At 38.4% G+C, this 25,478-nt stretch overlaps 1 protein-coding gene across 1 annotated transcript in view; it reads right to left on the reverse strand.

Annotated features, from left to right (window-relative positions):
* BABAM2 (BRISC and BRCA1 A complex member 2) overlaps window positions 1–25,478 on the reverse strand; it is a 161,181-nt gene that overhangs the window by 47,074 nt on the left and 88,629 nt on the right. The window lies entirely within an intron of this gene.

The following is a 25,478-nucleotide window of genomic DNA, read 5'->3' on the forward strand; positions in this document are numbered from 1 at the left end:
TATTTATCACAAATCCATGTACATCTTCTCTTATTATCCCTCAATAAAGTGGATAATGTACATTAATAACTGCTCTAAGAAAGTATCAGTTATACATACAAACATGCTGTATCTATCTGTAATTTCTGATGACTCTTACAGCAGCCATTCAATAACATCCACGTTACTACACTGTGACTGTACACATGGCAGGTAATTTTCCAGTACTTGTACTAAACACAGCTAACCAGCAGTGTCTATCACAAAGCAGAAAAATTACTCTGAAAACCTTATGACTCTGTTGCCTTCCCTGCCTACTGTTCTTGCCTTTTTCTGAAGAACAACAGTCATTTCCTTGCATAACTTGCAGCCCTTTATGTTTTGTGATTGCACTTGCTCATATTGTTCCTTATTTTATGTTCTCTAATCTACTTGCCAAATTACAGTAATTATCTCTTATTGTTAATCTTTTCCTATATTGCTTAATGCCTAACACTTGCAGTGACACAGTCATTTTGTAGAGCATTTATTTTCTGCCTCTGTGCTAAAACACTGCTGCATTGTAAACTTCTCTCATGTAGGTTTTTTTTTTTTCATTCTCCTTAGGCCATACAGTAATCCTCATTTGTGAATCTCATCTATCTGGAGAAACATTTCGTATGAAACATCCTGTCCTCTGCTTCATCAGCATCACGTTTAATTAGCTTACACTGAGAGGGCAAGAAAACCTGCAGAAAAATGTCAGAAATGAAATGAGAGCAACATGCTGGAAAACTTCTGGATATGAAGTTGAGCATTTGGGTCATCGATAAGAATGCCCAAGGGAGACAAAGTTAAAGGAGAAAAATGTTTTTCTTTCATACATCTGGCTTCTGACACTGATTTCCATGTGTATGCAGCATGATTAAAGGGCATTCTTGCTCAGATCTTGAAATTGGCTTTATCTTATGTTCACAAATGATGTGGAATGCTACAAGTCTGGTCTGGTGCTCCTGCTAAATGCTCCAGGAGGCTGAGTGCGCTCTGGTTTTATGTAAGCCAAATACACATGTGGACACAAGGCAAGAGAACATCAGTTTTTCATGTAAACACAGCCACTGTGGCTTGACAAGCTAATATGAACCATGTTAAACTCTTACTCATTTAACAAGGTGATATCAATCTGCTCAGACAGTTTTTACAGTCCCTTTCAGAGTCTTTACCACAGGAATTTGTGTAAGTCTGTTTTGTTCCCATGAACACAAATAATTCAAAAATCATCCTAATATGTTCTCTTCAAAACAGAGGGAAGTAAAGCTATGGATCACATTGCACAAGGGCAGTCTTTGGTAGGTGGAAAGACTGAGAAAAATTCTCAGAAGAAAACATTGGCACTTTGAAACTCTGGTCTTATATCAGAAGTAACAAAGGTTCCTTCTGTAAAAAGGCAGACACAGGTCTGCTTTTAAAACAGAAAAGGCAGAAAATAAATCCAAAGGTCTTCATTGTGTTAAAACTGAAGCAGGGACCCCATATATACAAAAGGAACTGGAAATCTCATGATTTGTAACTTAACAGCAGTGCTTAAGTTGGTGAGAAGGTGAATACAAGTATTCCTGTATTTTGATTACACTGATATGCCTGGATTTTGGTCATGGAGCACATTCATCATAGAATGCTATGCAAGGCAAAGACTGGAGCAAAAAATCTTTTTCACAAGATTCCCCTTATCCCAGAAGAGATAATGAACATTCATAGTGCAGATACAGATATCAGTCAGGCCATTAGTCAAACACAGACACTTCTACGCCCTAAACTGTCTTTAAAGCTGTCCCTCTTTCCCTTAGAAGCTGCAAACACCTACATGGCCATTGAAAGATGAAAATTCCACCTTTACATTAGTATATCTTATCACTTTTTAAGGTATGATTAATATTGCTTAATGTTTAAGATGTTGAGTGGTAAGATATAGGGATGGCCTAAATGGCATCTGTAAGTAGATGTATTTATGGGATGCTTTGATAAACCAGGCTCTTTAGTTGAAGAATGACATTTTCAGAAAGATTGTCTGCTTTTAAATAATTTCTGTACTGTCATTTAGTAAGACTGAAAGATTAAGATTCTACATCTTGAATTGCTTCCTAAATAAAGTATTCTCTTTTTGGAAATTATATTAGGGCTCTTGAGTCATATAGATATGTAAAAAAGATCAGATGATTACCAAAAATAAAAGCATCGAAGCAGTACTACGTCTTATTAAAATACCTTTTACCCTAAAAATGCAAAGTGTTTTAAGAACACATAATACAATTTGTGTATAGTGCTTCTACAGATTGCTTAAAATACATTAATAGACAATCCTTGATTCAATTTCTGTCAGGGAATGAATATTACTGTATGTGACTAAAAGCTAAGCAGAACTCACAACTACCTCGGAAGTGAAGTACAACCAGAATTTCCCAAGCAGGTCCTCAGCATATTTCAAGGTGAAGTTTACTGTTAAGCCATTTCAGTTTATCCCAAGTTCTGCCTTCATCAACTAATAGTATCACAGTGTCACCAAAATCCCTTGGATACTATCCACTCAGGCAGATTAACTGTTTTTTCATTTTACAACATTCAAAGAAGGTGCTGCACACCATCTATGCTATCGATCTGCAACCACAGAAGTACATGATTTCAGACTGAGAGAACTCCACAAGCTTTTTTAATTGTGAAAATCTGTCACTCATGAAAGGCTATTTTAAAATTGACTAAAGAATGCAAAAAATTAAACCTTCCATATTACTTAAATCTATAAATAGTGTTTTAGAATTCTAGTTTACCTGGGCAGAAATAGTTGATTTGGGGCTCCTGCCAGCTTAGGTTACTATTTTGTTGTGAATACAGAAGTTCTCAGAAATCACATGCTCTTTGCTTTTTCTACTATTTCCTGCCTTCAACATACAGGCCACTATTGGATGTTTTTAAGTGAATTATAATGAATGTGCTAGCTTACGAAGATTTTAGGTGTGCTGAAGTTGGAGTAAAAAAGAAAAAAACCAAAAAAATACAGTTATGAATTTAAATCTAAACTTCTCTGTTTATAGCTTGTGTTCACTGGGCTTCCTTCTTAAAAATGACTGAAGGCTTTTCCTTTAGTAACTACTTCTGTAGTTCATGTTTCTTTGGACACTGATTGTTCTCAATTTCTTTAAAAATCGCAGGGGTTACACTGACAGCAAAGACATCATCTCACGCATTCAGATTTTTTACCTTTCACTAAGAGCTCAGGGTAATGATGCAATGCCAGGATGCTATACATGCCCAATTACACTCCAGATTAAGAATCAGGCATAGGGTTTAACAGTTGCTTTGTGATACAAAGGAGGGAATGAGATTTGATCCTCTTTTACTGAGGTAAATTCTTATCCACCTTGGTTTAAAATAACAATATACTTAGATTAGGGTTTGGATCTACTGTACCTAATGTATTGTTCTCAAGCTAAAAAAAAGCAATAGTGAGATAAGAGTCTTTAATATCATTAATCTACTTCTGACTTCACAAACGACAGCCCATCCAATAACTCCTTCTATTTGATCCTTTCTCTTGTTTGCTGGTTCAAACTTGACATTTGTATAATACAATACACTATTTATTTATTAATTTATTTATTTCAGTTACTACAGCCTTGGACATATAAATCCTTATCTGAACGTCTCCTTGATAAAATGAGGTGTTGCCTTTTTACTCCTATAACCACCTGCACCTCATACGTAAGCTCAGATACAAAATGTGTAATATTAAGTCAACATTTTTTTTCCCCCAAGCCCCCAAAAGAATCACAATTTCAAAGTTTTGGTTCACACATCTGCAGTAATTTAATCCTCCTGTGCACACGTGCTATAACAACACAACACTACCAACGTTAATGTCATACCAATATGGACATGACCTAATAAAGGTTGATGAATTACTTCTTTATGAGTTTCCTGCATGTAAACATCAGCTGTATTATTCCACAAATGTAATCTCTGTATTTCTGTTATTCCTGACTGCCTGCCAGTCAATGTTTACCCCTCCATATTTGCAGAATCAGGACTATTCGCAGGAGAAGCAAGAAGGAAGTTGGTGAGCAGCACAGTGACAAAGTCTGGTTTCCAGTGGACTTGTACAATGTGTCAGACTGACTTTTTACACGGGCTGTGTTAAAGCCACAGCACAGCAGGAGTTCAGTCCTTACAAACATCAGAGAAACCACACTGGAAAGACGTCCTAAATGCCTTTGCCAAATGAAAAGCTTCAAATGCTGTTTATGCCTTGCAAGATAGCAGAGCATGCATTCAGGAGAGGAATCTTGACTGAAGAGAGGCTTTTTTCACCTGATGTTTAATAAGGCATGAATTCTAATTGAAGCACTTCCTAAGATTAGAATATTCATAATTTCTTTCTCCCATATTGACTCTCTGCTCACTGAATACTGAAGTGAGCTTCAGCACTGAATACAGAGGGGCTTCAGCCTTTCCTTCAGGTGTAAGTAACAGTATCTTCCTCTTCTTAGTGGTTATATTCATGGGAATATAAAAACAATGTGAATTCCCCATATTTGAGACTTCTATCTTTCTGCAATTTTTTTTTCTTTCAAATTGACCAGCAGACTCAAAAATGTTAGCAGGACAAAAATGACAGATACCTGTACTTACAGATAACATGATCCTATTAATTTTACAGCAAACAAAATCAATTTTCTTAGAAGCCAGATTAAAAAATAACCCAAATTTCCCATCACACAACATATCTAGGGAGAAACTGAAGTCCTTGGCAGAGGTAATCATCAGGAAAACAGCCAAAACCTCAAGCTCTATGCAGAAAATGATAGCAATTCCAAGAAACCCACCCCCAAACCAATCCCATTGATTAACCTGAAAGCTTAAACAAAAAACTGAAAATCAACTGATTAAATTCACATTGCATATGCAATTCAGAGAAAGGACAGTGTTCCTCAGACACTTCCTGAATAAGAACAAGCATAGGAAAATCCATCCCATTAGGTAAATAATTTGCCAAAACCACCATTCCAAGAGCTTCTACAAATGCCTTCTTAACCACAACCCCAGGAGTGTCAACACAACACTAGCAATCCACTTTCTTTACCATTAGTGCACACAGGTGCATACTCAAAAGAAAAAGTCCATAAAAAGTTCTTTAAACCTGAGGTGTCAAAGGAAGGTATAATTTGACACTGTCACTGAAAAAAATATTGATGCTTCTTGAGGGATGGAAACTGAATCAGTAAAGCAAACATGTTAGCCCTAAGGAAGCTTCAAAACAGGACTCATTTGAAACAGCTATCTCATATGGAAAACCTCAGCCTGCAACTGAAAATCTTTTAAATACAAGAAACAAAAGAAAAATATTTATAATGGAAAACATGAGGCAATTTCCAATTGCAGCAAATTTCAAAGGTTGCTTGGTCTCCCAGCTCCCAGCTTTACTGGAAAGCAGGAGTTGCTTAATATCACTGAAAACATCTGACAAAGGCATTTTAGCCTAAGTTTAGAGATATGACCTTTTTTTTCCTCAATAATCCAGAGCAGGAATCTATTAATCTTTATAGTTTAAGATGTGTGTTTATGACTCTCTTCTTGGGCAGTACCCACAGGGTGTGAATTTTAAAAGATTCCCCCAGCCAGTTGGGTTATACTTTTTGTTTTTTTTGAAGCTGGGAATTTGTGTTATAGAAAAGGCTCTAGAATTTCTGGTAGTTTCTCAGCAAGTTTACTAATCTTGCTTAGTGGGTAGGAAAAGAAGATGAATGAATCAACACAAGGAAAATAACAGTCAAAATACCAGAAGGTGATGGAAACTTGCCTATGTTCAGGGTACAGCAGAAAATATGGAAGATTTACCACCACTTCTTAAGTTAGAATTTTAAAATCTAATGCAAAATGCATGTGTTAGGAAAGGTCCAACCCTAATGCCGTATAAAAAACATTGCATAAAGAAAGATGTATTGGTACGTGTCCTTGTTGCTCTTGTTTTTTCCACCACTTAACTTTTCAGAAAACTCTGAGCAGATTTTTCTGCTCTCATATGTTGAAAAGGGAAAAAAATCAACCAGGAACCTGTTTTCAGTGGGTTCTGTTTACCAAGATTTTCTAGCAAAAGCTACTCACCATTGGATTCACTACCGATTTACTGTAAAACAATTGTCTGTTACGCAAGGGTAGTCTGCTCTTGCAGGACAAAAGCCCTCCAGCACAAGTCACTGCAGGTTAAACTGTTTTCATTTGGTGAGTGCAGAGGATACTCCTAAATGTAGCTCTGCATACTCTTTTTTAAACTTTCCTTTAGTTTCTCATAGGGCTGCCCAAAGACTGATCATCAATGAAGGTCATCTCAAGCTCTCTGCAGAACTGATGATGGACACCATAAACAAGAACTCAATGATCATTTAACATTAGCAAACAGTAGCCCAAGAGCCATCTGTACCTGCAGAATCATCACCACTGGTTTGAAGCAGAGCAAAACTAAGGTTTTTGACTCAGATAAAACCAAGTCAAGGGAGGTGGCTGTGGAAATGACAAAGACATGATGAAAGCTGGGTTTTTTTACACAGGCACTGTGTAAAAGCTGCACTGATTCCTTCGCAGTTAGGGGTAGCCCTGTCTCTCACATCTACAGCAGCTCTTAGAAAGAGTCGCTAAGAAGTCTAAGTAAATAATTAGCTCTAACAGTGGGGTTAAGTCAGCAGGAGGCTTCACTAGTGACTTGTGCTGTTTAAAATGTTTGTAAATGACCTGACAAACCTGTGAGCTGCCAGGTGGCAGTTCAGGGATGACAGGTTATTGAGGGTTGTCAAAATAAACTCCAACTATGAAGAGTAATGAACAGGCTTTGAAGCAGAGGAACTGGGTGACAGTAAAAAAGAGATTTAACACAGATGAGTATGAAGTGATACACACAGAAAAAAACCAGCCCTAACCAAAAATGTAAAATGGGCACCAAAGCATTCAGTTGCTCTTGGGGTTATGATCAAAGTTCAGTCAACTCAGCACAAAATAAAAAGTCGAAACAAAAAGAAGTATGGGATCATGAGGAAAGAAGTAGAAATTCATCTGCAGCACAACTCTGTCTGGAAAGCAGAAAATGAGGACAGAAGACTGATTACCATAAAATGATGAGTGATGTTGAAAATGTGAATAAGCACTGACTAGTTGCTGTCTCTTCCAATACAAGTGTAGTGGCCAGCTTTATACCAAGCTAACAGGAAGAGCTAGTTTCAAAACTCAAAGGAGAGACATCTTCATGCAAGATGTAGTGGAGCTGTGAAATTCCCTGTTGCAATATGTATGCAAAGGGTAGGCTGGACAAGTACACAAAAGAAAAACTCATTCAGGATTACATATGAATCAGATTTCCTCAGCCACCAATGGCTTAGGGCTGGAGAATTCTTAGGGCAAAATATCACATGTGCTAGCCCTGTTTCTATGGACTTTGTTATCATTTTGCACATCCATGTGATTTTCTAGTGGGGGGGCATATTTAGATGATACTGCAAGGCAATTTGAAGTGCAAAATTTTAATCACAAACATGTATCTCTCTATTTACATAAAAAAATTAAAAGGATTGCCACAGTATTATGTGATTAAAGTAGATACAAATCATTTAAATGATGGTGTTGTCTTAAAATTGCAGTAGAAGTAGTTGTTAGAGTAACCTGAACTAATGGGGAGAAAAAGGCAGAACTTTAGAATGGCTAAGTTTTCTTTTCTTTCAGAGAAGGTTTTAAAGTAACTAATTTTGTGATCAGTAAAATGTAGTACACCTTCAAAGAGTTTTAGATTTAATGAAACAAATGAAACATTCAAATAAATAAAGATCCTCTTTGGAGAACTTCAATAGCTCTGCAGCAATGACCTGACTTGTCTGACATGAACTCAGGCTGGGTGGAACATCTGGAAAAACACCCCATCTGAAGATGTAGGACCCTGCCCTCTTCTGCAAGTACAAGTGATATGCCAGGGATCACGATGATTTTAAAAATGCACAGCTCTGCAAAACATACCGTGCTACCTTCCCCACCCCAGCTTAACATACAATCCCTCTGACAATATCAACAGTTGCCTAACATGACATTTCACATACCACCACGATTTGGATGGCATGTGCTTGAAAGAGAACTTGAAACACTAACACTTAATGTGATGAGGTTTAGGAGAAGATTGAAGGAAGTAAACTGAGAATGAAGATTACAAAATGGCCCTTTCATTCCTCTGTGGGGATGAAACAGTATGAACAAAACAACCAAACCCCAAATGCTATTTACTTTGGGAAACAGGGTATGTCAAACTTCTCAGAGTAGGTGGAGTCAAGTAAGGACACAATTAGCCTAAAGCCACCACCAGCAAATTGCTGCACACAGAGATATCCCTGTGTACAGGTATGGCTAGCTGCAAGAATCCAAGGGAGGAGGACAAGCTGTCCCTGGAAAGGAGTGTGGGTGGGATGCACCACTACACAAGCAAACCCCATCCCCTAAATATGGCCGTGATGTAGGGATGCACTCACACACTAGTGAAGATCCACTTGCACGCTGTGCTGGAGTTTTGATTTAAGGCCTCTTACCTTTGTTACTGAACAAATTTTGTAATTAGCTAATGCTGCTGCTTGATTCTATTTGTGTGCTCTTTGTTTTCCAGCTGCTGCAGCATAGAGCAGAGATGTGGGTGATGAGATACAGCTACCTCTGTTTAATCTTTTTTTTGACAGGCTTGGGGAGAGAAAAGGAAGACAAAGACAAGCATTGACTTGATACAGTGTTCTTCTCCTTTGTTTGGTGTTTGGGAGAGTTATAATGCAAACTTGATACTTGAAGTCATTTTACTAAATGGAATGAGGTAAAAGTATTAGCAAGCGTACCTAGATGGTCCAATTTACTTCATGTAGCACATCTCAGTACTGAAATCCAGAGTCCATGAAACAGCATTACATAAGACAGCAGCAACAGAACAATCTCATATGAGCCCTCCAAAATTAAGAGAAAAGCCCACAGAAAGTCTGTCCAAGTATGGGAGATAAATTCAGTAGCTACAGTCAAATCAGTCCTTGGCTATTTCACTGGGATCAAATAAAACAAGATTTGTCAGAATTACAGCATGGGAGAGAGAATCAATCCAAAGGTCTGTTAATGAGGAATTAAAAGACAGCTAACCTATTTCTAAACTACCATTCCATTTTTTTGCTACATCCAAATCAGACAAAAAAAAAAAATCATTAACAGATTCCCCAGCCTTCCCTTTCTTACTAACTTGTCACCCCATAGCACTGTAAAAGGTTGTTGAACTGATGCTAAGATACTGCCAATGTCCTAGCAGTAAGTTACCAGAAATTTCCTACTGTGAAAGAATACAGGTTGGAAGTTTAAGCACAAACAAGTTTAGGAAAACAAAGAATACCAAAGGGGTAAAAAGAAGACACTTCAAGTTTACACTAAAGAAAGATTTGAAAGGTGGATACTATTTGAGAATTGTGTAAGCTAGAGGCAAGGGGGGTGTGGGGTGTGTGTGTCACCATCTGAGACACTTCAGATTTGTAATTACATTGGAATCCTGTGCTGAAAGGTGGAAGTGGTCAAGAAGAATGGAACTATCTCATCCTTTTATGAGAAGCAGATTTCCTGAAAAACTGTGTTGCTTGTTTTTAGCACCTGAGCTACACAAAGACACACTTCTCAAACATTAAGGAAACAGAAATGATTTGCATCTCTGCTCTGACTGACCTGACTACCTGAGAGGAGCTTTTTGTTAGAAATTAGCAATTGCAATAGTATTACTGAAGAGGCTGGAGGTCATGGTTATATACATCACAAACTTTTCAAGTACTGCATACTAATATCTAGATTGTTCCTTGCAACTAAGTCACCACTTTCTATTCTTCAAGACTGCCAAACCTGTGACATGCAACTGTTACCAACTGATTTAGCACATCCATAAGTTTCTAATATGATTGGCATTGTACATAATTTCAGAGCATGAAAGACAAAATTGGTTGGGAAACATCTAATTTTCATCTTTCAACGTGACAACACATAAAAAATAGCATCTGAAATGCACAGACTTATTGCCTAAGTAAGTGACTTCAAAATCCATGTATTAGTTGGGAAAAAAGAAAGACACCCAGGTCTTTACATGTCAAACTTACCCTCCTATGGATTGTGTAACACCTGCTTCAAATTGCTTTCTCTTTGGAGATCTACTTTGGAAAAGTGACCTGTCCAAAGCTGTTGCCAGTACTTGGAAAAGGCCATCTAGCCTTCAAGGAACCCTGCATTTATTCAGTATCTAATTAGTTCAGAACCTGAAGAGCATGGAGGCAAATCTGGCCAGGCCTAAAAGTAGCTAATTGTAGCTCTTTGAACCAAATGCTGGGAAAGGTTGAAATTTATGTTGTCCATGCTCTGATTTCCTAACTTTGCAAGAAGAGATAAAAATGCAGTACATGTAAAAGCAAGGGATGCCTGGAGAACAGCAGACTATGCACTATTATTCATCAAGTCTCAGGGTACATGTTTCATAATCCCAAAGATACAAAAATTATTTTCATTTAAAATTTCGTACTTTGCCTTGAAAATCCAGCACTCTACTATCTGTCTACCAGGAAACCCCAGAATTGCTCAATTCTAATGAATAATCTGGACCTGGTATTTTCATCTTTCCCACAATGTAAATACACATTAAAGGGGAGATGAAACATGGACAACTCCAAAAGATCTGGAGAATAAAATAGCAAAAGCTCCTAGTTGGGGAAAAAAATACTTTCCAAAAAGTATTTCTATTAGTTAACAGAACAAGATGCAGTTTACGGTTTGTTTTTAAAAAATTTCTAACTTTATTTATTTTTGTTGAAAAAAAGCCCCCACACCCAAAACTCTCCCTCCTTGTGTCACTTTGTATACTGTTTTCCCTTTTCCTTATGTTACTAAAGCTAGACAAATGAAAGAGATATTTCTTCCCCAACATTTAATTCAACCAAATAATTTGCATATTTTCTACATAAAACAGTTTTAAATAGCCACAGTTCTGACTGTCATTGTGACTGGTATCCTAATCAAGGTGCATGTTTCCTCAGCAGGTACCGCATCAAGACTGCCCAGACACTGCAGTAACTTCAAAGGATCAAATTAATTTCCAAAAGAGACTTGTCTTTTTACTTCCTAAAGATTTAGACTTCACAATGCATGTACAAAATTACAAACTGATCTTATCAAGGCCTACTGCAGTATTCTGAGGAGAACTGACTGCATGCCATGTTACAAGTGTAAGAAATGACAAATAGGCATATCACAGGATCATAACAGGGCTGGAAGGGACTTTAAAGATCACCTGGTTCCAAGCCCTCTGCCATGGACAGCCAGGGACACCTTCTACTAGACCAGGCTGCTCAGAGCCCCATCCAGCCTGGCCTTGAACACTTCCAGGGATGGGGCATCCTCAACTTCCCTGAGCAACCTGCTCTACACCCTCACTGTAAAATGAGTTCAAAACTCCTTGAACATCATCGCCTGAATTTCAGAACTACTTTCCCAAAAGTGCCCTGAGTTCCTCTCACACAGCTTTACCTTCCCCAGTCTTAGCTATGTTTGTCACTTTATGACAACTACAAATGCACAGAAAAGCAAATTTTAAGTCACAGATAGATTTTTCACATGCATTCAATTTCATGGCACAATCCAAAATATAGATCCTACTACTCATTACACACTACATGAGTTTTTGAAAAGTTATGACAAAGGAAAAATTTGAAGTCACTCCCGTAGCAACACATAACAAAACCCATGACTTTCCCTGTAGAGCACTGATTTTATGATTAAATAAATTTATTCAAAAACCTTTTTACTGTAATATCCAAGTGATAAGCAAAATAATTCTACTTCCTCCTCCATTCCAGGTGTGAATGAACATATTGACTGGAAAACTTATACTTCCTCAAAGTAATTATTTCTTATTTTCAAACAAAGGCATTTAAAGAGCCTGAAAATGCCACACAAGCAAAAATGATAGAGCATTTAAAAAGAAATCCCCCATAGTCAATATACTGGAAGTCATCTCTGAGTCATCACTGCCCTTCAGGCTTCCACATACCCTCTTTCACCTCCTTTAGCAGAATTTGGATCTGCCAAACCTGAAATAATTCTCCTTTTGTCCTTTAGGATTGAAGAGCTATCCACTGATCTATTTGCTGGTATAATAAAACCAAAATCTGGGTTGAGAAACCACAAGATCAACTGTAAAATATTACTATGGTGGCTAACAACAGTTTCTATGTTATTAATCCAATCAGACAGGTCTATGCCTGTCATCTTTGCCCAGATTTGAACTCCTGTTGCCCAAGAGAATAGAAATTGGTGATGCAGGAAGAAATGCTTAACTGTACAGTATTATTTGCTTGTGGCTCAGCAAGCACTTAACCACATATGTGAAGCTTTGCCAAGATGTCCTCCTACAACAAAAGAACTTAAGGAAAAAAAAAAAAAAAAAAAAGAGAACACAATCAGTAGTTGGCAGATTTTGGGTGGAACACTATTTACCTACTACTTGTTCTTAAAATAGAATCCAGTATTTTTTACAGGTTTTAAGGACTGAATTAAATTAAAAGGTCTTTTCTGCCTGCCCGAAGATACAATTTTAATCAGCTTGCCAACTGCATTATCAATTTATCACTAGGTTACCGAGATACACTGGTGGGGTCGAGGCTCAAAAACATAACAAATTATTAAAAAGATCTTTTTCATAGTGGAAAAAATAGTGCTTCTACACATTCTGAATTTTAAAATTTCCATTTCTTTAGAGGACATAGCACAAATAACACCAGTGGAGATCCTATAGGAATCTGTATCAGTGCATGTAAGTGTGGATAGCCTCAAGACTGCCTAGAAAGTTAAGGCAGGGCTTTAATTGAGGAGGGTAACTGAGAAGTAATTTTGCATTAAAAAAATTGACCATAAAAGAAAGAAGACATTTCTAAATCTAGCAACATTTATCTGGTACAGATTATCTGAGGGAGTCTCTATTTGCTTCTAGTTTCCCAAATATGAAGTCTTTCTGACACACATGGATACATTGACACATCGTGACAGCATCTGGTATCATTTTATTCCAGAAGGGTACCAACAAGACAAGCACATTAAAGTTTGCAAAAACATATATTCCAATTAAAAGACGGTAAACTATTTTATCAGTAGAATAGCACTAAGGAAATTGTGTATTCTGTATTCCTTGCATATTTTCAAATCAAGCCTGGATAAAACTCCTTAACACTTAACAAAAAAAAATCCTTTCTGGTACCGTGGTAATTGAGACATGCAATGGATGTCTTGTTGTCAAAAATAAGAAAAATAAAATGCATTTTAGACATGAACCACTGCTGTCAATTTGACTATGTCAGAAACGTGAGTTCTCCTTTAGTCCCCCGAAGAATGGTGAGAGAATGGTGCAGAAGACTCTCCCACAAAGTTTGGCAGTTTCCTTCTGTGGCTTAAGAGAATAACTTCATGGCACCATGTAAAGGGGCACGCACGTGCAGTACAAACATAACCTGCCCAAGAAAACTGCAGAAGAATAAAAGAATATCCACACACATAAAAATGAAAAAAGCCATCCTAAACCATGTCCTTTAACAGGTCACTTGTACAAAAGACACTGCTGCTAGCACAGTGTGCTTATAAACCCTCTACACCCCTACATTCCTGACTTTAAAGGGAGTCAGCTGTAGGACCTTGTTAGATATTAATTAACAAAAACAGGGAGTTGCCTTGGTGAAAAGTAAACAACATTCCAGTTGCAGAGTCTGATGTAACATGGGTGGTTGCATATAGACTCTACCATTAAACTATTAAACAAAATATGCTGAACAGATTGGTGGATGAACAAAAATAGAATGCTAGACTTTCACAGCATTAGTATAACAAACAAAATCAGGATAAATCTATCCTTTTTCTAACATTTTAAGTGTACTCAGTTGTATGTGTAAAGCACTCAGTAATGCCAGTCGCATTGCCAGGATCATTCACTGCTAATGACTAGTGTTCTATTTCAGGGTATTTATTTACTTTTTTTGAAAATTCTGCTATAGTATATGAAATTAAGAAAGGAAAATACAAATTAGCATCTGTGTATTGAAAAGGCAACTTGAAGCTTTCAGTACACAGAGCCAAAAGAATAAAGTTAAAGATATTTCCCAGTATTATGTGCCTTGGTGTTGCAAGGCATAATGCCACCCATATTCTGACCCAACTTCTTCAATATTTGGGGTCCAATGCACTGCTCTAATTTACGTCATGCACCAGCTAGTCCAAAAGGACCATGCATTTGTGATACTTGTCAGAATGCAGAAAACTCATGCCCTTGTTCCTCATGCTATCCCTGCACTATGACAGCAGCGAGAGAAGAACTTAATTTAACTTTCTACCAGCTCATCATGACCTCCAGCCAGAACAAATCTTGGATAGCAATATGTCCTTGAGAACTCACCCATCCCTGCTGCTGGAGAAACAGGATGAGACTCACCAAAAAGCCTCTGCTTCCACCCTGCAGTACATGACACACAGCTAATGACACCGTGCAATACTGCTATGACCTACTGCACAGCTTCAGTCTGAAGGGACATTCATGTTCCAAGGACTGGGACACCTGAGGCCTAGGGAGTCTCAGATTGGACTTTGAGAAGAGGTCCTCTCCTAAGGACGGTGGCAGAGCAGCAGACTGGCTCCTCAGGGAGCCTGAAGGATCTCCACTGGAAAGTGCTCAAGACACGGACAAACTGCAACACAAAACCTGAACTAGTGCTGGTGGCAGTCCCGTGCTGAGCAGGAAGCTGGCCCAGGTGATTCAGAGTTCCTTTGCAACAAAGAGCTCTATAACTCTGGTGTGAGAACTACCCCTTACTTGCTGCAAAAGAATTTCCTACAAAACCACTTCAGCTATTCTGGTTTAAGGCACTTGGTGCATTTTATGAATTGATGTGACCTCCAAAATGTTAATGCCATACTATGAAAAGACAGTACAGAAATTCATTGTAATGAGAAATATCATATTTTTCGTGCTGAGACATGTAGTCTAAATAGAATACTGTCACAAAGGGGAAAAAAGTTTTTTTCAATTATATGTAGATAAATACAATATAATGAAATGTTTTTGCTTTCACTGTTGCATAAAAATCCTGAAGGTTTCCCTCCTTTCATAAATGAAAGCAATTAATTCTGAAGAGAAATAATGTTAAAAAAGTAAAATAAACAGAGTTTAAAACGCCAATGTTAAAATACTTTAAAATTAAGGACAACAAAAGCACTGGAATTGTAGACAACACTAAATGATTGTTCTGGACATGCAGCGATTCTTTGTATCACACAATTAAAAGGGCTGCTAGGTTTTTATAGATCAAATGTTACTAAAACTTTAAACAAGATTTGCTTTGTCAGGATGTACATTCATCATTCTACTCTCCTTGCAGTTTCTATGTCAACTGCAGGAAAACTGTTACCTGGCATGCAAAAAACAAAGCCTCACTTCTCAAAAACAAAACAAATTTTCAGAGATGTGTGCAGAGCTGAAAACTAACGGCCAAAAGAGAAACCAGGAAATTGAGATGGAATGTAAAGAAATAAAAACCCAATGGAAGGCAGTATGAGAAACCTAAGCGATAGGTAAATGAACAAAAACAAGAGCACCAATTCAAAACAACAGGATTTGAGGAGGTAGAAAGCAAGTTACACATTCATTACAGGCACAAAAGAAACACAATGTTTGAGCTATGGAACAAATTAGGAGGATCACTACATAATTACACATCATGTCATCTAACCATCTTCCCATTACAGAGCAAAAGAAAAAAAGAAAAAATAAATCTGGGAAGTCGACCAAAAACATGACCTGAAGGAACTACCTCTACAGAATGTCCCAGAAAGCCCTGCCTGCGTGGAGAGGTCCAGGGAAAAGCAGTGGGCACACACAGCTTCCCAGGACAGACAGAGGTTGCACAACTGTTTGGGTTAATATCAAAGGCAACCTCAAAGAAAGGAAAAGGAAAGGAAAGCAAGCAGCAGCCACACTGAAGAGCAGAACTGCTTCGCACGCAGTACTTAACATATGGAATAAACAGTACTGAGGCAACACAAGGGAACAATTAGTCTGAACGGTTTTGTAAATATCTTGGATAAATACCAGAAGAGAAGAATACTGAGGAAGACACTGACTAACTCAGGGGAGGGAAGGGGCCTCGATGGCTTTTCTGGCCTCCCTCTGTCCTTACGTGCCCTGTATTTATATTTGAACACTTGCATTACCCAGCATATAGGCTATTTAAGGTCAGGAAAGCATTGCAGTAGCGCAGCTGCCTCCAGCAAGTAGTGCTTGACATCACTAAACCACACAGAAGAGCACAGCCCTTTCATTGGCTTCAGCAGCAAATATCTGCAAGCAGAATTGTTTCGCTCTATTTGTACAGGTTTTTCCACTGCACTGCGGTGGCTGCAACTTCAGTACTAACAGAGTTTTGCCCACTGAAATTGTTAAACGGATGAAGTTTCTTCTCCATTTATTTTTAGTGGCCCCTGACCAGAAACCAGCTCAAAGAATTTAGTTTTAAAATTCAACTAAAAAGAATCTACACTTTCATCATCTTAATTTTCAGTTCTTGCCAAATTTAGCTTGTCTTCCTCCATGGGTTATTTGACACGTACTGCATGCACATTCTAAATATCACACACAAGATCTCTCATTTAAATTCTGTAATATTCTTTGTTGACACACAAGTGTGTTTTTCCAAACTATACCTAAAAAGAGTCCCATTCATTAACACAATAGTCATATGATTTGTTGCCTCTAGTCTGCACTTTCATTTAAACATAGCTGAAGTTTAGTATTGGTAGAGGATGCATGTGCCAGGTTCAAAATTCAACAAATCCTTTTGGTTTTTAAGGGGACTCTTCAGAGTAAAGTTCCTAGGAAAGAAGCACAATATTCCTGAAGGGGAACCCAAGAAAAGACTTATCTAAGAAAAGACTGTTCAATAAAAAAGTCTCACCTTTGATAATGTATTTTATACATTTTCTCCAGGTAGGTACAGTCACAATCAGCCAAGCAGCTTGTAGCAGTTAAGTAGCTGGACAGACTGTGACTGTCTCATATGCCTTAAATAAGATAAGCAATACAATGAACCACATTCTTGACAATAATTGGGAAAAAGGAAACCCCCAGAAATTCTGTAGTCACATTTTAAAAATCAGCCATGATATATTTTGGGAAAATGGCATCTTCCTACAATGGATATTTAAGGAGGTACTAATGTTCCTTTCAAGAAGGCATCAAGTTTAAAATGCCACTGATTATATGGAGGAAATATGGGGAGCAGAAAGCAAAGGAAATTGAGAGATGATACCTAGTAGTACTGTGGGTCCAAGAAGTGCATGGGAAAGAGACAAGTTGGCAGGGAACCAGCCCTTCTGGTAATGTCAAAGAGTGCACTACCATCTTTTATCACGCAAACAGTGGGGCCAAGACCCCTCCCTTTATATTCTTTCTCCTGCCCATCAGATTCCCCACACTCCTCAGTTCCTCTGCCATACTCCTCAATTCATGCTCCCTGTACAGCCACATTTCCTCCTGGAACATCAGTAACAGGAATGTGGCTCCTAGCAGGAACTACCAGCTCTCCCCTGTGGGGGGATGGGGGGCAGAGGGAGAAGACAACAGAGACAATCAAAACTGAGGTCTTTCACACACAACTTAAGTCTGTGTTCACACTTGTCACAGGCTGTATCTGAAAATCCTTAACTTTTCACTTTCCAGTGGTCAGAGATTTGTACCAACTGAATACAGCCATTTGGAAGCCAGCATTAAACAGTAGTTGAAGTTTTGTTAATTGTTTTAAATAATAAAATAGAAAGAGTCTGAAGACTGAACACTAATATGCAGATCACAATCAGAATGAAGTTCTCTGAAAACAAATGGCTTGATCACCATATTCAGAAAGCAAACCCCATATCCCAAATATGCAAAAATCAACATCAAGAAAGCACACTTTGTTAAGATACCACGTTCTGTAGTGGTGGGTTTGCATTTACATCAAGAACTGGGAAAAATACCCACGCAGCAACAAAAGTGGGTTCAAAGTGTACTCTAGGAAATCTGAGTTTTCATAACTGTTGAATAAATGTGCCTTTCCATACCCACTGCATTTTCTGCCAAGATTCTAATTAACTCATTTAACTACTGCTTGACAGTTTTGGTAATTATTACCCAGTTAGAATGAATACAGTAGAACAACTAAATTTTAGCTCTGATCTGAAAGAAAAACCTTCCATGACCTGCTTGTGCCACTTTCCATCCTTTGCCAGCAGTCCTGGAGAACCAAGGAGGTCCCAGTTGACTGGACATCAGCAAATGTAATGGCCATCTACAACAAGGATCAGAAGGAGGCCTGTTAGGCCTTGTGCTGGGAAAGGTCACGGAGCAGATTATCTTGAGTGTCACCACATGGCATGTGCAGGACAATCAGGGGATCAGGCACCACCAGCATGGGTTTATGAAAGGTGGTCCTGCTTGATCACCTTGGTCTCTTTCTGTGACAGGGTGACCCTGTGGACAAGGAAAAGGCTGCAGATGTTGTCACTGACTAGCCTTTGACATCACTTCCTACCAATTCTCCTGGAGGTGCTAGCAGCCCATGGCTTGGACAGGTGCAGTCTTCACTGGGTAAAAAACTGGCTGGATGGCCAAGCCAGAGTGGTGGTGAATGCAGTTAAATCCAACTCACAGCTGGCCACCAGTGGGGCTCCCCTGGGCTCAGAACTGGGGCCAGTCCAGTTTAAAAATCTTTACTGATGATCTGGACGAGGGGATCAAGTGCCCCTGTTTGAATTTTCAGATGACACCAAGTTGGGTGGGAGTGCTGATCTGCTGGAGGGCAGGAACGTTCTGCAGGGGATCTGGCCGGATCGATGGGCTGAGGCCAGCATGAGGTGCAATAAGGTGAAGTGCTGGGTCCTGCATTTGGTCACAACAACCTCTTGAAACACTAGAGACATGGGGAACTGTATCTGAAAAGCTGTCCAGTGGAAAAGGACCTGGAGGTGCTGGTCATTAGCAGATGAACACAACCCAGTGTGTGTCCAGGCGGCAAAGAAGGCCAATGACATCCTGGTCTATATCAGAAACAGCGTGGCCAGCAGGACCAGGGCAGTGACTGTCCCTCTGCACTCAGCACTGGGGAGGCCACACCTCAACTGCTGTGGAGTTTTGGGTCACTCACTACAAGAAGAACATTGAGGTGCTGGAGCGAGTCTAGAGAAGAGCAAAGGAGTTGGTAAAGGGTCTGGAGCACAAATCCTGCGAGAAGCAACCGAGGGAGCTGAAGTGGTTCAGTTTAGGGAGAAGTAGGCTCAGGAGAGACCTTATCTTGCTCTCCAACTACCTGAAAGCAGGATGCAGCCAGGTGGGAGTCAGCCTCTTCTAAAAAACAAGTGATAGGAGAAGAGGAAATGGCCTCAATTTGAACCAGGGGAAGTTTACATACTAGGGAAATTTTCTTCACCTAAAGGATTGCCAAACACTGGAACAGGCTGCCCAGAGAAGTGGTGCAGTCACCACCTCTGGAGGTATTTAACAGATGTGCAGATGTAGTACTTAGGGACATGGTGGACTTGGCAGTGTTGAGTTCACATTTGAACACAATGATCTCAAAGATACTTTTCAACCTAAATGATTCTATGATTAGATTTACTGATAAATTACCAGAAGCCTCAAACTTGTCAGGTAATTTTAAAATTTCATGCTGTCAGTAACTTTGAAGCACTTTGCCTCTGCAAGAGCAATTTAACTCCAAGGAGGCAGTCTCTGGAATTAAGTCTGTTTAATAACAGAAAAACTACTGCTTCAATTGTGATTTCCAGCAATCTAACTTTGTATCTAACTGTTGCCCTTTTTTAAAAAGCAGAATTTAACACCAGGATGTTATCAGTGAAAGGAAAAATAAATTTGCCCCAGAAAAACTCCAAGTTCCCCTATATATGAATTTTACCTCAACCAGATTTATCCATTGCATTTTGAAGAAACACCTAGTCAGTAATTGTTTAGGTTAACATTTAACCCCTGTTACCAGACCCTATTACAGCCATACCAAAAGACACACAATAAAAAGATGAAACCTACAAATTTCTTTCGTCAGCCTAATTAATGTTACAGAAAACATTTCAAGGAGTTGAAACTGTCCATACCACTGGTCCAGAGTTCTTCAGGACCTTTTGTTCCTGAAATGAGTTTCAGCATCAAAATAAACACAATCTAAGAAAGTAATTTATAAAGTAACCTCTATTGCAGATAGAGAGGAAGATTTCAAAAATACTAAGTACTGACCTAGCTAGTAGTGAAGATGACAGCAATTAGTTTTGACTAATTAAAAGTGCTTTTAACAATCTCACTGTAAAAAAATACAAGTCTAAACATATGGGCAACAGTAAAGAATTAAGAACACCTTAATGAATAATGTCTGATGTCCCCTCAAAAGTTCTGTTTTTTCGTTATTATCGCTCTTTGTAGGTGGATAAACATGCCTAGAGGCAGTAATATCACAATAAAATCCTGAGGAAGATATTTTAGTTGAGTACAGCTTTATAATGACACTTAGAAATTCCTGTGTTGAAACACAGATTATTACAATGAAAGGTGGCATACTCATAGCACATGACAACTAACATGATACAGAACTGGATGTTTAATTAGGGTAGCCTGAAATAAATTACATGTGTACAAGTGAAAAAGGGCAACAAATTAATGGAGAGATTCAATTATCTAAAGGAATCAAATGGATTTAAAATTTATGAAATTTCTGTAACCATTCTACCCTAGTCAGAAGTATGCAAAGGGAGTTGAAGAGGGCTGTGTTGAATCATGTTTTCATTTTCTTTTGTGATCTTTTACTAATGAATTTTTCTATATGTATATTTCAACCATACAAGAAAATACTTTAAGTGATAAAGTGCTTGATATATCATGTAAAAATACTCCCTGCACCATCACGTTACAGAACCTTAAACATACAGGGTGACACTCAGAGCCTGACAAAACCTCTGGAAGACACAAACCCTTCCCAATACTCAGCTCTAAGTTTTGCTCTGAGACTTCAGGCAACAGTGAGCTCTCGATTGCCACAAAAGGTATGTCAGACCAAAAACTGTCCCATATCTCCTATATAGGGAAACTGGTACCTCATTACCTAGCAACAGAAGTGGTCCCACTGAACTGCCTCAAGTACTTCATACCTCGACAAATAGGTCTAATTGCTTAGTCTCTTAACTGACTTAAAAATCTCACTAACTGAGCCATTTAAAGACAGCATTAACATATCCAGCATTAAAGCACCATTTAGATGATGGACACATAATCTTAGCTCTCCTACAACTATTTTCACTAATTGCTCTATAGCAGCTTCAGAGGGAAGAAAAGAAAAAAAAAGAACAATCAGTACAGTTGAACACCTGGAATAGAAGTACAAGTCAATCTGCTTTGACTGCCAGTCCCAGTCTGTCCTGATCTCTTCTGAAGCTGTCAACATGCCATCAAAAGCTGGTAGCAGCAAAACAATTATTTTGTGGACACAAGAAGAGTACAAAGCAGTGCTAGGCTGGCAATCAGTTTATGGTAGTAGCTATAGTTTCTGAAGCCTTGGCTGATGGGGGCATGGCACACACAGCAGGCAGTAAATATGTCTGATGCACTGACCAAACAAAGCCTCATGGAACAGGAAACTCTGCAAAGCAGCTGCCATTCCTTCTGCTTCCCATGTCCGCAAAGGGATTTGAAGAAGCCATGAACTGCCGTGGATGACTACTAACAATTCTACTGAAATCATCGATGCACAAGAATAATCACATTTTAGTATGCCAAATTGAAGATCTTCTCACTTCTACAAAGCAGATATATAAAAAGGCCTAAGCCCAACCATTCATTTACTGACTGTGTATTCATAATCTGTCTGAAACAGCAGGCTTCTACTGGAGGCAGCATGGCATGCCAACTTCAAAGGTGATGGCCTTAACAGCTCCCCTGTGTCTCAAACATAGCAAGAAGCAGTACTCAGCAGTAAATGGGTAATATTCTATGGTTTTCCTCCTCCAGCTCCCAGCAGAAAACACAAGTAACAGACAGGAAACACATCAAAGCAAACACACGTTTCATTTTGTCTTCAACTTTTTCTTCCATCAGTGAAAAACATACAGGAACATTCAAAGCCAGAGAGTTCAGATCAGGTTCTTGTTATTCTCCCCTGCCTGTATGGGAAGGTTAAATGCAGTCACCGAACTCTGCATACCACCCTCAGTCACGAAGAACCCTCTGGCACAGCTCCCAGACCAGTAAAAAACGACCATTTCAATCCCCAAAGCATGGAGCCTGATCCATTTAAGCAAAACAACTTCTACTGACAGCTGGTTTTCTTAGCATATTCACGTCTGTATTTATCAGAGAAAAGCCCTCCAGGACAACAGTGTTTATTGCAAGATTATTTCTGTGAACATAGGGAACACAGCATTCAATGAGCAACAGTGTTTCTACCCTAATATAGTTTTTCTTAAAATGTGAACCAAGATGAACCCATTTTTATATTCTTTAGCATGGATGACTCACGAAAGAAAGAAAAAAAACTACATACATTGAATTTATTTCTTTTAAGAAAAAAGTCCAAAACCTTCTGATCCACATTCATGTGTAGTATGCTGACACACATTTTTAATCATTAATTTAGACATCAGCTGTTCAATCCTGCACTGATTCTTTGGATTTAGTGTCTAATGACTTTTAATAAATGAGAAACAAAGATGTAACGGGTAGCTTTCTTTATTACAGATTTCCATCCCATATGAGTACCTAGTATACTTTCACCAGAAAGGCAATTTTGAACAACAAGATGCTTTCTACCAACAGGTTTAGAGCCACTATGAATCACTCATGGAAATGCATCAGAGACATAAAGGATAAATATCCCAGCAGGTCCTTACCATGCCCTAGAGCATGGCTGTGCCTACCTAGCTCAGCTGTATGACCCTGTTCCCAAAGCCCAGCAGCTCACAGCAGGGGATGGAGAGCATCCTGAGGCAAGTCCCCTGCCCTGAGGTGGGAGGAAGGGAAGGATGAGCTGGGGACACACTCATGGATGCTGACAAGCACCAATCTCTCAAGTTGTGTGGTCAGTCTGTGTGGTTTCTCAGCTTACCACTTCCTACAGAAGTGTGCAGAAACTGTTTTCTATGATACTACAGTAAAGATGGTAGTTTTTTAAAAACAAATATATCTCATAAAAATCCCATGTTTCTTTTTATCTTGGCCTAATTTTGAAATAATTGAAAGCAACTGCTATTGGCATCTGTTATGCAATAAAAAGTCAGAAGAATTATTAAAACTATGGAATATAAGCTTTTTAAGTGACTGATTTCAAATGAAGGAAACATTAAAAGTTGCTGTTAATGTGTTTTGAACAAATAGTATCAAAATGAACTTTTCAAATTAGCATGTATTAACGAAAGAATTAAACTAGGTATTGTAATGAATAGTTATTGATGAGATTTTTACAAATTAATACAGGTAATTCCCATCCCTAAATGTGGATTTGGTTGATTGTAACAACTGCACTGGACACTCTTGCAGCCAGACATCACACCATACAAGCCAATAAAGCACCAATAGTGACTTGAATGAGCCACAACTCCACTGGATTTCTACCTGCTGCTTCAATATGTGAACCTTTTCAAGCCAATCAGGGTACTAACATCTTCACCCCAAATCTAAAAGTTGGACACTTCCCTGATTTTGGAAATCTCTCTTACAGAGTCTATGACAAAGTGCATAGTATTATTATATAATACTAAGCAAAGTGCTTAGTATTATTATACCTACTATCAATTTAAAAAAAATAGAGCAAATGTGTTTTACCAAAACCCTTCAAAGCAAAAACCTATACTAACATTCCTAGGACTCAAATTTGCTGACAAGATCAGTGTGTATGTATCATTTTTAGAAAGGGCAATGTGGGAATGTGTGTTTATATGGCACAGCACAAGAGCAATGAAACCTCCTGGGAAAGCAGGCGACAACTCACTTTACACAAACAGGCCCTTTTCCTCTTACTGCTCTACAAACCTGAAATGTTATTTCATATGTCAGGAAAATGCTATTCCTGTTTGCTCATTCTTCCTAATGTGAACTCATTTTAGTGTTAGCAAAATAATTGTGGGAATTTGGTATTTTTCACATTTTGTTGAGTTCTTGGGAATGTTATGTTGGGAACTATCAACTATTACTTGGAACACCTCAAAATCCGCTGCACAGAAAAAATACACTGGTGATTTGCTTACATGGCTTTTGTAGATCCAATTACTGTGAGCAGCAGGAAAGATCTTTATAAGCAGAACACAATTCAAATGTAACATGCCATGGCCTCAAGTCATTAAACTAATCCTGAGGGTTCTTGAGGCTTTTTATACTTTTGGCAAAAAGTAGAAAGAAGTACACATTGTTGCTTCAGTTCCCAAACACTGGGAGGTTAAATATCTAGACTGTCAGCCCCTGCTAAACACAGCAGAGATTGGTTTCGGGAAAGAACAAGAGAGAACTGTATATTTGCAATTAAAACACAATTTTACCAACACTGAAAACATACCCATACATTATTTCATGGCACGTACGAAGTAGCCAGTAGCATAAAGCGAGGTGCAACAGCTCACAAGCAACTTCAGTAATTATGCATTATCAGTACCTAGATACTGTGATGAAAATGTTACAAATGCAGAAAAACAGATTGACTTAGATGAGATAAGTATCTCAATCTCAACACACAGATTATGTGACAAGGTGTGGCACAGAACTCCAGGGTTTACTGGCATGATTTTAACATGACTGCATCAGCTATAAATGACAAAAGCCATAAATACACCAGAATGTCAGCTACATACCAATACCACTCAAGTATCTTTCTGATGTCTCGCTCTACATCACACATCTAAAATCAGATGCTCTTTAGAGCACTGAGAGAAAATGCAATACTTTTAGGCAGACAAAGACTTCCTTTGTACTATTCTGCTAGGTATCAAGAGGTTAACATCTTTCTGAAGATACTGCTGAAAGTGGGAAAATATGCAACGTATTCATTAGCTCGTGGATGATTTAGACAGATATACCTGGGTGGCCTGAAACATACTTCACCATCAACATGTGACTGCAGCTGGAAATACAATGGAAACTAATGGTAGCCCATTTGCTTTTAAGAGTTCAGAAAAAGAATCCTTTGGAACATAGAAGGATAATTACATATTTGACTACAATTATTCCCTCAACTGATGCTGACAAAAAAGAATGAATTAATGAAAAATATGAAAATGTGAAAGCTACTAAACACATTATCTATGTGTTTGCACATGCACATGCAACCTACATTTTGTTAAAGTATCTCAGAAGTGTTATGTCTTTATCTAAGTCAAATTCTGGTTTTTAT

The sequence above is a fragment of the Melospiza georgiana genome, chromosome 3, assembly GCF_028018845.1.
Source record: "Melospiza georgiana isolate bMelGeo1 chromosome 3, bMelGeo1.pri, whole genome shotgun sequence".
NCBI lineage: Eukaryota > Metazoa > Chordata > Aves > Passeriformes > Passerellidae > Melospiza > Melospiza georgiana.